We start from the raw sequence: 11,220 nt of genomic DNA on the forward strand, positions 1-11,220 counted from the left end.
AGTCAAGATCCAGATAGGAGATTTATTTTTCTAAGAATTATTGTGGATTAGTGATTGTATGAACTCTTGCAATATTTATCAAAATAAAAAGGAAAAGAGCATGTCCCAATGGGGGGACCATTGAAGAGTACAGTAAGCAAAGTGAGGATGAACATTGAAAGACTATAAATCTCGTTGTCTTCTCTCACTCTCACATTTAATTTCCGTAGGATACTGCATGCTTAGGTTTTCAATTCTTAGCGTAGTTTATCGTTTATTCAATCAATAGAGATTTATTACGTAAGGATATGCTTTGTTAGAATTGCAACCTAATCGAGTTTTAGTGGTGATTAAATTATGTGGAACTAGTGTTGTTAAAATTCGATCACAATTAAAATATAGTATAAGACACATCTCACGTAATATACAATAGTTCAATTACTCATTATTAAACCATCTTTGGTATTTAAGTGATTAAGTGTTGACATGATCAAATTTGATAAAAGTATAATTTTCATATTTTCGCTCTAAATCTTCTGTCTACATCTTTGAAAAATCACTGATATTCTATTTTTGGAAAATCAGTCTGAATGTTATAAAACCCTTTTTTAGTCTATTCACCCCCTCTAGACTGTCTTCCTACTCCATATTCTCGCCCAGCAGTTGGCATCAAGATGTGGTCCTTTGATTAAGTCTAATTGATTCCAAAACTTTTGAGAATATGATAGACGATGACGATTCAAAGGGAGCGTATAATAGAGCGTCGGTTTTCAAAGGTGAAAATTATACATATTGAAAAGCGAACATGTATGTATTGTAACACCCTAAAACCCCATCAACACATTTTATTGAATAATCAGAGTTTGCTTTCACCAATTGGGTGTCAACGTTCTCAACATAAGCATCTTTCATCATTTAACATATCATAGAAGAACTTAAAACATTTAATGACATCTCTTCATCTTCATGGTCTCAAAAATAAAAATTAAAATAACGACCACATTCCCAGAATCCCAGTATTGTACTATCAAAACAACATCAAATACTAGACAAACTCAAAAAAAATATAAGCAAAGAAGGCACGAGCGCCATCTTACATAAATGAATGATATTACATATTAATTGCAATAAAATTGGACATGCCAAATAGTTATAATTATACTGCCAAATAAAATACAAATAATTTATAACTTCTTATTTAGTAAATATATCAAAAGCTATATAAATAAGTACTATATAACTTGTCTGGATCTTGTCTTTCTCTCTCCATTTTCTTAAGCCCTTTATCTGTCTCTCTTAATTTCATTTTTCCTTTATTATAAATTAATTTTATAATAAATGAAAATAATATTAAAATTAAAATAGAGATAAAAAGTATGTGAGAAGAGTCACGGATATCCTCCATATCCTCCAGGGGTAGTTGGGTAACCAGGCGCAGAATAATCATTTTGAAACAGTTTTCGCCCTACACCATATAAACCATATGAAATTTAAATAAATCATTTTGTCAATTAAGAAAATAAAAGATAAAAAGTTAACAGAAACATACCATGTTTGAAATTGGATTGGGCATCAGTAACCATCATAGATGACATTAGAAATAAAAGTATTGCTAAAAGAGCAACAAATGACTTCAATTTGTAGGAAGGTTTCATATTTCTTTTAATATATAAATTGCAAGTTTAGGATGGGAAGCACATATATCATCTCTTGAAGAATATGTATTTATAGACAAACACAGATATTTTGAAGCATGATAATAATCTTGTTGTTGACTAATTCTTCCACACATATGTTATAGTTAATATAGAGTTATTAAATAAATTATATATATTTAACTTAAATATATTGACTGTTCAATATATTTTAAGAAAAAGCAAAGCAAAGGTATGATTAATTAGTCAAAGCAAGCTACTTATGTATGATGAACGCAATTCGTATTTTTTGTCAAAGTAAGATGATGTCAGTTTAAATAAAAGTAAACGAGGATGAGTTGTACATCTCACTTTTGATTTGAAAACTATAATACAACAAAACAGATTTCCAACTTGTTTGTGTTTATAGAAAATTGGCATGACTTTTTCAAGGAATAATACAACAAAACAGATTTCCAACTTGTTTGTGTTTATAGAAAATTGGCATGACTTTTTCAAGGAATAAAAATACTGTGAGATATTGGATCGAACTCTAGTATGGTCGAAGGGTAGCTTCTTGGTTCGACAGGATTAAGCATGAAGTCGAAGGTTGTTCACATGCTTGTGTCGAAGATGCTAGGGTCGTTAGCATGTTAAATTAGGTTTTAGTGTTTAAACCATAATTTGTTAAGTTAACTTGTTTATTAAGTTGGCTTGTGTAATGGGCCTTGTGGAAAAAGCCCGTTAGTTAGTATGTTAGGTTTTATTATAAATAACATACTAGTCTCTCATCATTGCTAAGCTGCAAATCCTAATTTGGGGTGAGAGAGGTTATTTGTTATTCTTGTAAACTTGTAATCTTGTTTTAAGAGAAAGTAAAAGAATAGCAGTTATAACCAATCTTGTGTTCCTCTTCTTCTCTTCCCTAATTCCCTATTATACTTTGTTATTGGTATCGTTTTTCACAACAAATTGGTGCGGTGAGCGTGGATAAGATGCCTTCAACAAAGTATGAGATTGAAAAGTTCACCGGAGTGAATGATTTCGGTCTGTGGCGCTTGAAGATGAAAGCCCTACTGGTTCAGCAGGGTTGTTTGGAAGCGTTGAAGGGAGAGGCAGCCATGAATGCAGAATTGACGGCAGCGGAGAAGACGAATATGATCGAGAAAGCACACAGCGCAATTTTGTTGAGCCTTGGTGATAAGGTTCTCCGACAGGTATCAAAGGAGACGACGGCATTAGGATTATGGGTGAAACTTGAAAGTTTGTATATGACCAAATCGCTGGTAAATCGACTCTACCTGAGGCAAGCTTTGTATTCATTCAAGATGATTGAAGACAAAGTATTGGCTGAGCAGTTGGATATGTTCAACAAGCTGATTCTTGATCTTGAAAATATTGATGTGAAGATCGATGATGAAGATCAAGCGCTGTTACTATTGTGTTCTTTGCCTCGATCACATGCTCACTTCAAAGAAACTCTCTTGTATGGAAGGGAGTCCTTGACGTTTGAAGAAGTTCAATCAACCTTGTACTCTAAGGACTTGAATGAACGAAAGGAGCATAAACCTTCGACTGTTGGCGAAGGTTTGGCCGTTAAAGGAAAACTCTTACGAAAGGATGGTAAGTTCGACAAGAAGAAAGGCAAAAGTCAGTCGAAGTCTTACAGTGGTGAAGCATCTAGCATTCGATGCTACCATTGTAAGAAGGAGGGTCACACAAGAAAGGTGTGCCCTGAACGCCTGAAATATCATGGAGGTAAGGATAATGGCAACGCTGCCATTGTTCAAGATGATTTCGAATCATCTGATGTTCTTGTGGTTTCAAGCAGTGACTCTAAGAAGGAGTGGATTATGGATTCAGGTTGCACTTGGCACATGACTCCAAACAAAGACTTGTTCGAGGAATTATGTGATCAAGATGGTGGATCAGTATTGCTGGGAAACAACAAGGCTTGCAAGATTGCAGGTGTTGGATCTGTGAGATTCAAGCTCCATGATGAGTCAATAAGGTTGTTGACTGAAGTCAGGTATGTTCCTGATTTGAAGAGAAATCTGCTTTCTCTTGGTGAATTCGACAAGAAAGGATATGTTTTCCAAGGAGAGAAAAGTATCCTAAGAGTCATGAAGGGTTCGAAGGAATTCTTGAGAGGCGTGAAGAAACAAGGCTTGTATACCCTTGAGGCTGAAGTTGTAAGTGGTTCGACAAATGTTGCATCCACGAAACCTTTGTCGAAAACAGAAATCTGGCACATAAGATTGGGCCATGTCAGTGAAAGGGGTCTGATCGAATTAGGGAAACAAAATCTGCTTGGTGGAGACAAAGTCGAAAAGCTGAAGTTTTGTGAACCCTGTGTACTTGGAAAATCTTGCAGAGTGAAGTTCAACAAAGGCAAACAAAGAACACATGGATCCCTTGATTACATCCATGCTGATCTTTGGGGGCCTGCAAGGTGTCCATCACATTCAGGAGCAAGGTATTTTCTATCCATAGTAGATGATTATTCCAGAAAATTATGGGTATTCATCTAGAAGACTAAGGATGAAACTTTTGAGAATTTCAAAAGTTGGAAGACTCTGGTTGAAAATCAGACTGGCAGAAAGGTCAAGAGGTTGAGAACCGACAATGGCCTTGAATTTTGCAATGAGGCATTCGACAGTTTTTGTGCTGCCTCTGGTATTGCAAGGCATAGAACTACTGCAGGTACTCCACAGCAAAATGGTTTGGCTGAAAGGTTTAATCGAACTATTTTGGAGAGAGTCAGATGCATGTTGACTAGTGTGGGGTTAACGAAGGTGTTCTGGGCTGAGGCTGTTTCGACAACAACATATCTGATAAATAGATGTCCTTCGACAGCGTTAGATATGAAGACACCTGAAGAAGTTTGGTCGGGACATCCACCAGATCTCGACAAACTGAGAGTATTTGGCTGCGTAGCCTATGCTCACATTAGGCAAGACAAGGTCGAACCTAGAGCTCTGAAATGCATGTTCATGGGATACCCAGAAGGAGTCAAAGCTTATAGGCTATGGTGCCTAGAGCCAGGTCACAAGAGGTGTATCACCAGTCGAGATGTAGTTTTCAATGAAGCTGAAATGGCTTTTAAGAAAACTGATGATGTTGATCGAAGTACAAAAACATCTGACGAAGAGCTGGAACAAGTAGAGATTCTTGTTGAGGTGGAGCATGTTGATGCTGAATTGCATATCCCTGATGAAGTCAAAGAAGAAGCAGAAGATGCTGAGGAAGTTGAGGAAACTGACGATGACTACCTATTGTCGAGAGATAGGTCGAGAAGAGTCATCAAGGCACCTCAGAGACTTGGGTATGCAGATCTTATAGCTTATGCCTTAATCTCTGCAAGTGAGGTTTTAGACGAAGAACCTAGAGACTACAAGGAAGTTATGAGGAGTCGAAATAAGACTGAATGGCTGAAATCCATGGATGATGAGATGAAATCTCTTCATTATAATCATACTTGGGAACTGATCAAGAAACCTGCTGGGGCAAGGTTAGTCAGCTGTAAATGGATTTTCAAAGTTAAGGAAGGAATTGAAGGAGTGACGTTGAAAAGATACAAGGCAAGGTTAGTTGCAAGGGGTTTCACTCAGAAAGAAGGTGTCGACTTCAATGATGTGTTTTCTCCTGTTGTGAAGCATAGGTCCATTCGAATGTTGCTTGCCATGGTGGCACAGTTCGATCTTGAACTGGAAAAGATGGATGTGAAGATGCGTTCTTGTATGGTGATCTAGATGAAACGATCCTGATGAGGCAACCTGAAGGGTATGTCGAAAAGGGGAAGGAAGATTGTGTGTGCAAGTTAAAGAGATCTTTGTATGGGCTGAAACAATCTCCTCGACAGTGGAATAGGAGATTCGACAAGTTCATGGCACGCATAAGTTTCATTAGAAGTCAGTTCGACCACTGCGTTTACTTCAGATTTCGACCTGGTAATTCATTTGTTATTTTGTTGCTTTATGTGGATGATATTCTCATAGCAAGCAAAAATGTTGAAGATGTGACGAGGGTGAAGGCTGAACTTAATAAGGAGTTCGATATGAAGGATCTGGGAGCTGCTTCCAGGATTCTTAGAATTGACATTCGAAGAGATAGAAAGAAGTCGAAGTTATGCTTATCTCAAGAGGCATATCTACGGAAGATTCTCGAAAAGTTTGGTATGTCGAATTCGAAGCCAGTTGTGACTCCAACAAACCCTCAATTCAAGCTGAGTATTGATCAGTGTCCCAGTACTGATGTCAAAAGAGCCTATATGAATAGCATCCCATATGCTAATATAGTTGGTTCTTTGATGTATGCTATGGTATGTACTAGACCCGACATAGCATATGCAGTAAGTCTTGTAAGCAGGTACATGGCGAACCCTGGAAAGGCTCACTGGCAAGCATTGAAGTAGATTTTAAGGTACATAAATGGGTCTCTGAATAGAGTCCTAACTTATGGTGGAGCCTTGGGTGAAGATAGTAAAGCAGTAATTGGAGGATATGTCGACTCTAATTATGCAGGTTGTATGGATTCCAGGAAATCTATTTCTGGATATGTTTTCACTATGTTTGGCACTGCAATTAGTTGGAAAGCAACACTTCAGAAGGTTGTTGCTCTATCAACCACTGAAGCGGAGTATATTGCCCTAACTGAAGCTGTGAAAGAAGCATTGTGGCTTAAAGGTTTTGTGAAGGAACTGAAACTTCAAGGTCGAGGTATCACTGTTAAATGTGATAGTCAAAGTGCAATACACATGTCGAAGAATTCAGCCTATCATGAGCGAACTAAGCACATTGATGTGAGGCTGCATTTGGTCAGAGGAGTAATCGAGCGTGGAGAAGTCCAAGTGCTGAAGGTTTCGACTGAAGACAATGCTGCTGATATGATCACCAAGACATTGCCGAGCTGCAAGTTTTTCCACTGTATGCAGTTGATAAAGCTGCATGAAGAAAGCTAGTTTGTTCCCTTGATGTTGTAGAGTTAGATCCAAGGTGGAGATTTGTGAGATATTGGATCGAACTCTAGTATGGTCGAAGGGTAGCTTCTTGGTTTGACAGGATTAAGCATGAAGTCGAAGGTTGTTCACATGCTTGTGTCGAAGATGCTAGGGTCGTTAGCATGTTAAATTAGGTTTTAGTGTTTAAACCCTAATTTGTTAAGTTAGCTTGTTTATTAAGTTGGCTTGTGTAATGGGCCTTGTGGAAAAAGCCCGTTAGTTAGTATGTTAGGTTTTATTATAAATAGCATACTAGTCTCTCATCATTGCTAAGCTGCAAATCCTAATTTGGGGTGAGAGAGGTTATTTGTTATTCTTGTAAACTTGTAATCTTGTTTTAATAGAAAGTAAAAGAATAGCAGTTATAACCAATCTTGTGTTCCTCTTCTTCTCTTCCCTAATTCACTATTATACTTTGTTATTGGTATCGTTTTTCACAACAAATACTATCTCCGTTTTTCTTTTATTCTAAGTTGTTTTAGATTTTTTAGTCACACATATTTTTAAAAAATGGTAATTAATGTATGAAAATGAGAAATTATAAAAAAATTTATTAAATTGTCCTTCATATATGAAAGATAAATTTACATACTTAAAAAGAGAGATAATAATAAATATTTAAAGATATAATAAGAAAAATATCATTAATATACATTGGAATTGTAAAACGACTTATATTTAAATATAATTTTTTTCCAAAACAACTTATGATAAAAAAACAGAGGAAATAACAAACAAAGTTGAAATTTGTTAAACTTGCACATATGACATTGTTCAACATGATATGTAATTATGATTAACTAGAATGCTTAAACTTGACAGAATATTTTATAAAAAAATTAAGAGGATGTTTGGATGAATTAATTTAAAATTTTAAATAATCCAATTGAAATCAATTTATTTAGATAGAGGATTGAAATTATTCATCCTTAAATTTTTATTGTAATTTTTATTAATTTTTGAACCAAATTTAAATTGAAAAAATAGGGACTAATTTTTCAATTTTTAAAAAATAAAAGAACTAATTTATAAATTTTGAAAATTATAAAGGACAATTTACAATTTTTATTTTAAATTTGGGGATCACTTTTAAATTTTTGAAAAATATGAAGACCAAACTTGCAAATTTTGAAATAATAATAACCCATTTGACATTCACATTCAATTTCTTTTAAAATTTTGGAAAATACGAAAACCAACTTGCAAATTTTGAAATAATAATAACCCATTTGATATTCACATGCAAATTTGGAGGTCACTTCAATTTATGTGGTTTTTGGTATATTTCAAAATTATTAAATTTAATTTGGACAAAATGCTTCATAGATTTTGAACATTTTATGTAGAAATAGAAGATTAAACCATTTCTTTGGTGGGGAATATTATGTCCCTTGGCGAGCAACAAATGGAGGAAGCTTACTAGTTAAATAAAGGCATTTCTTGTAGCGTCAGATTGGGTAATAGTATTTTGTTTTTGATGCACAAATGGTAGGGGTTGTGCCGGGGTCGGATCTGCTTTATCTTATCTTCACTTCTGTGTTTGTTTTATCCTCAAAGAAATGAAGCAAGGTGGGGGAGATGGGATCCTTTGAAGAAGGGTCCTAGATTTGGAATTTGCTTATCCAACAAGACAATAAGTCTGTTGAGGTTAGGATGAAGTTTAATGTTTTTTTTAAATATCTTGTTTGATGTTTCGTTGGAGCATAGTGTAGAGGAAAAATTCACTTGGAAGTTTTGCAATAATGGTATTTATACTGTGTTTTCTGGATATTTTTTATTGGCAGGTCAGGAAACTGCTTCGAGTATGTACCAGAGTCGATTAGGGGTCCTGGATCTCTTATGGTCGACTAGATTACTGTACAAAACTCTCGTATCCGGGTGGCGTATTCAAGATGATCGTAGCAAGAGTTATGTTTTATGTTTTGTAAATGATGAAGACCTTAACCGTTTATTCTTCCGGTGTTCAGTGTCCACCAACATTTGGGATATCATTGTGAGGTGGATTGATAGAGAATGAAACCGTCAGTTGGAGGGACTGACACATTAAAATTGGTTCTATAATCTTTTAAAGTTGAGTGTGCCCTATAACAAGATTCTTGTTATTTGGTTTGCAACCTGTTGGAGCATTTGGTCCATGAGGAACCATATTCTTTTTAGAGGTGATTGTAGTTGCATGTCTCTAATACATTAAGAGGAACACCCTCAATACGGCTATTTTTTTGCTAGTCTCTTCGCTTTCGTTTATTATCGTTTATTGAGTCTTCTTCATGATTGCACATCTCTGAATTAAGTCTTAATCGATTTGTTCATTCGTTTTCGCATGCATAATCAATGGTTATATTTGAACATGATCATGATGCTTTTAGTCAAATGCACAAGTCATTGGAATAATAATTATGTAAGCTATTGATTCAAGTTAGTTGGAAAGAAAAATCTCAAAGTATTTTGAAAATTATGAAAAATTTATATTTTGTGGGTTTGATTCTAATCAAGTTCATATCCTGAGTCGAATCAAATTAAAAAGAGGCAAAACAAAGTTTTTCAAACACCTTGATTCGAATCAGAAATTACACTTGAATTGAATAAGGCAATTCTGGGTCACCTTTGCTTGATTTGATTCGAAATAGACTTTACACCTTATTTTGAATCAAACAATTTTTCCCCATTTTCTTTTAGTTTTGTTTAAATTTAATTGAAACAAATTTACACTTGATTCGAATCACAGGGTCTCTGATTCGAATTAGACTTTACCCTTGATTCGAATTAGATGAGAAATGGGTCAAAATTATTTTTTCTTTCTTATTCCACTTCACTTGCTCATTTGACTCAAATCATGAAATATTCTTGATTCGAATCTAACTAACTTTTCCATCTATTTTTGTGCTTAATCTCAAGCACGGATAAAATTATTTTCTCATCATTTTTCATTATGAATTTCATAATCAATGTTATGATTTTCTGTGAAATCAACTTTCTCACACTTTTGAAAAAGTTCAAAACCCTTGCAATGAATTTCTTTCATCTTCAGCCTCTAGTTTGATTTCAGATCTTGATAACGAGACATTTGTAATTGATTAAGGGATTTGCTTGTCATACCCAAAAACTTTCATACCGATTTTCTTTTTTTAATTGCATATCATTTTATTTGATCTTGGAGTTCCATAAGCAATCATAAGTCAAAAGTCAACATAAAGTCACCATTTTCGTGTGTTAGAAAATTTGACTAAAATTTCATGCAACATGGTTCATTGTTACAATAATAATTTAAATTATCATCACATTATTCCATTTGGGATTTTATTGATCATTACCATACATCATGACAAAAGTGGACAAAAGGACAATATTGCACATGTTGAGAAAATTGGCTAAATTTGCATGTTTCATTATTCATTTTGGAGAAATAAATTCACGATCATTTAATTCATCATCATTGTATTTCATTTGAATTTTATTAATCATTTTCATGCATCATAAATCAAAAGTCAGGGAAAAAGTCAAGGAAAAAGTAAAGATTTTTGCACTAAAAGACAAAAAAAAATATCACATTTGTTTTGTAAAACCATTCATGCATCTCACACACTTTCAAATTCACACCAAGTCTAACCCTTCACCTAATTCTAACTATATTAAGATATCTTTTTACATCAGAAAATCATCCATAACTCATCCTTACCATTGCCAAAACAAATAGACTGCTAAAAAAATGGTGAATTTGAATGCAAAGTTCGGACATTCAAGCATCATTCTTTTAGAAGTAAGAACTTAAACAGCGAAAGGAGCTTCAACTTATACAAAGACTGGAGCTTAACCTTTGAAAATATTTGTTGTAAATCATTTATCTTAATATTTTGTGTAAACAATGTAATATTTATAAAAAAAATTATTCACCTCGGTTTTAATCCAAAACTGAGGTGATAGTTTAAAGGAGATGATAATTTACCTCAATTTTATAGTTAAACCAAGAGGTATAATAATCACATTTTACTATAAAAATACTTGTTAAACATATTTTATCTTAATCCTTAATAATATGAAGTCGCCCTAATGAGATGAAATGTTTATCACCACTACAACATATCTCTAGAATGGATTGCCAGTGCAAAAAATATAAAAAAAATCATTGGCCTTGGAAACATATCTCTAGCATCTTGCATGGGACCTCTAGCATCTAAATTTGATATCATCGAAGAGTTGTTGCATACAATGTATTTTAAATATTCTGTTAAAACAATGTAATTAAAAAATGGGCATTCACCTCGGTGATTTGTCATGACTGAGGTGATTCTTAAGCATTTTTTCCATACTATATTCACCGGCCTTACAAATCTTTGACGTCCATTTAATGATTATCAACACTCAAGACGCTGTCATTAGTGATTTACGTGAAACTTAAGGGACATCCATTATAAGAGTATGATGAATATTGAAAATCTAACCTAAATAAAACATATGAAGCGTTTGAAACCTAAGAATGCTTGGAAAAGTTCTCTATGATGGATTGCAAGAGCATAAAATTTTATGGGTTCAAGTTTTGTTTTCTTAAATATTTATTCGAACAAAAAATAATTTAATTTTTGATATTAATTATCTTACCCTTTTTTTCAT

The 11,220-nt window shown here is 34.1% G+C and overlaps 1 long non-coding RNA gene across 1 annotated transcript; it reads right to left on the reverse strand.

Moving 5' to 3' along the window:
• Positions 1 to 867: 867 nt before the first annotated feature.
• LOC131655601 (uncharacterized) lies at positions 868 to 1,732 on the reverse strand. Its single transcript, XR_009299829.1, has 2 exons — positions 1,529 to 1,732; positions 868 to 1,444 (listed from the first exon to the last, which is right to left on the reverse strand). It is a non-coding gene; the product is annotated as an uncharacterized LOC131655601 (long non-coding RNA).
• Between the last annotated feature and the right edge of the window lie 9,488 nt (positions 1,733 to 11,220).

The sequence above is a fragment of the Vicia villosa genome, linkage group LG3 (genome assembly GCF_029867415.1).
Source record: "Vicia villosa cultivar HV-30 ecotype Madison, WI linkage group LG3, Vvil1.0, whole genome shotgun sequence".
NCBI lineage: Eukaryota > Viridiplantae > Streptophyta > Magnoliopsida > Fabales > Fabaceae > Vicia > Vicia villosa.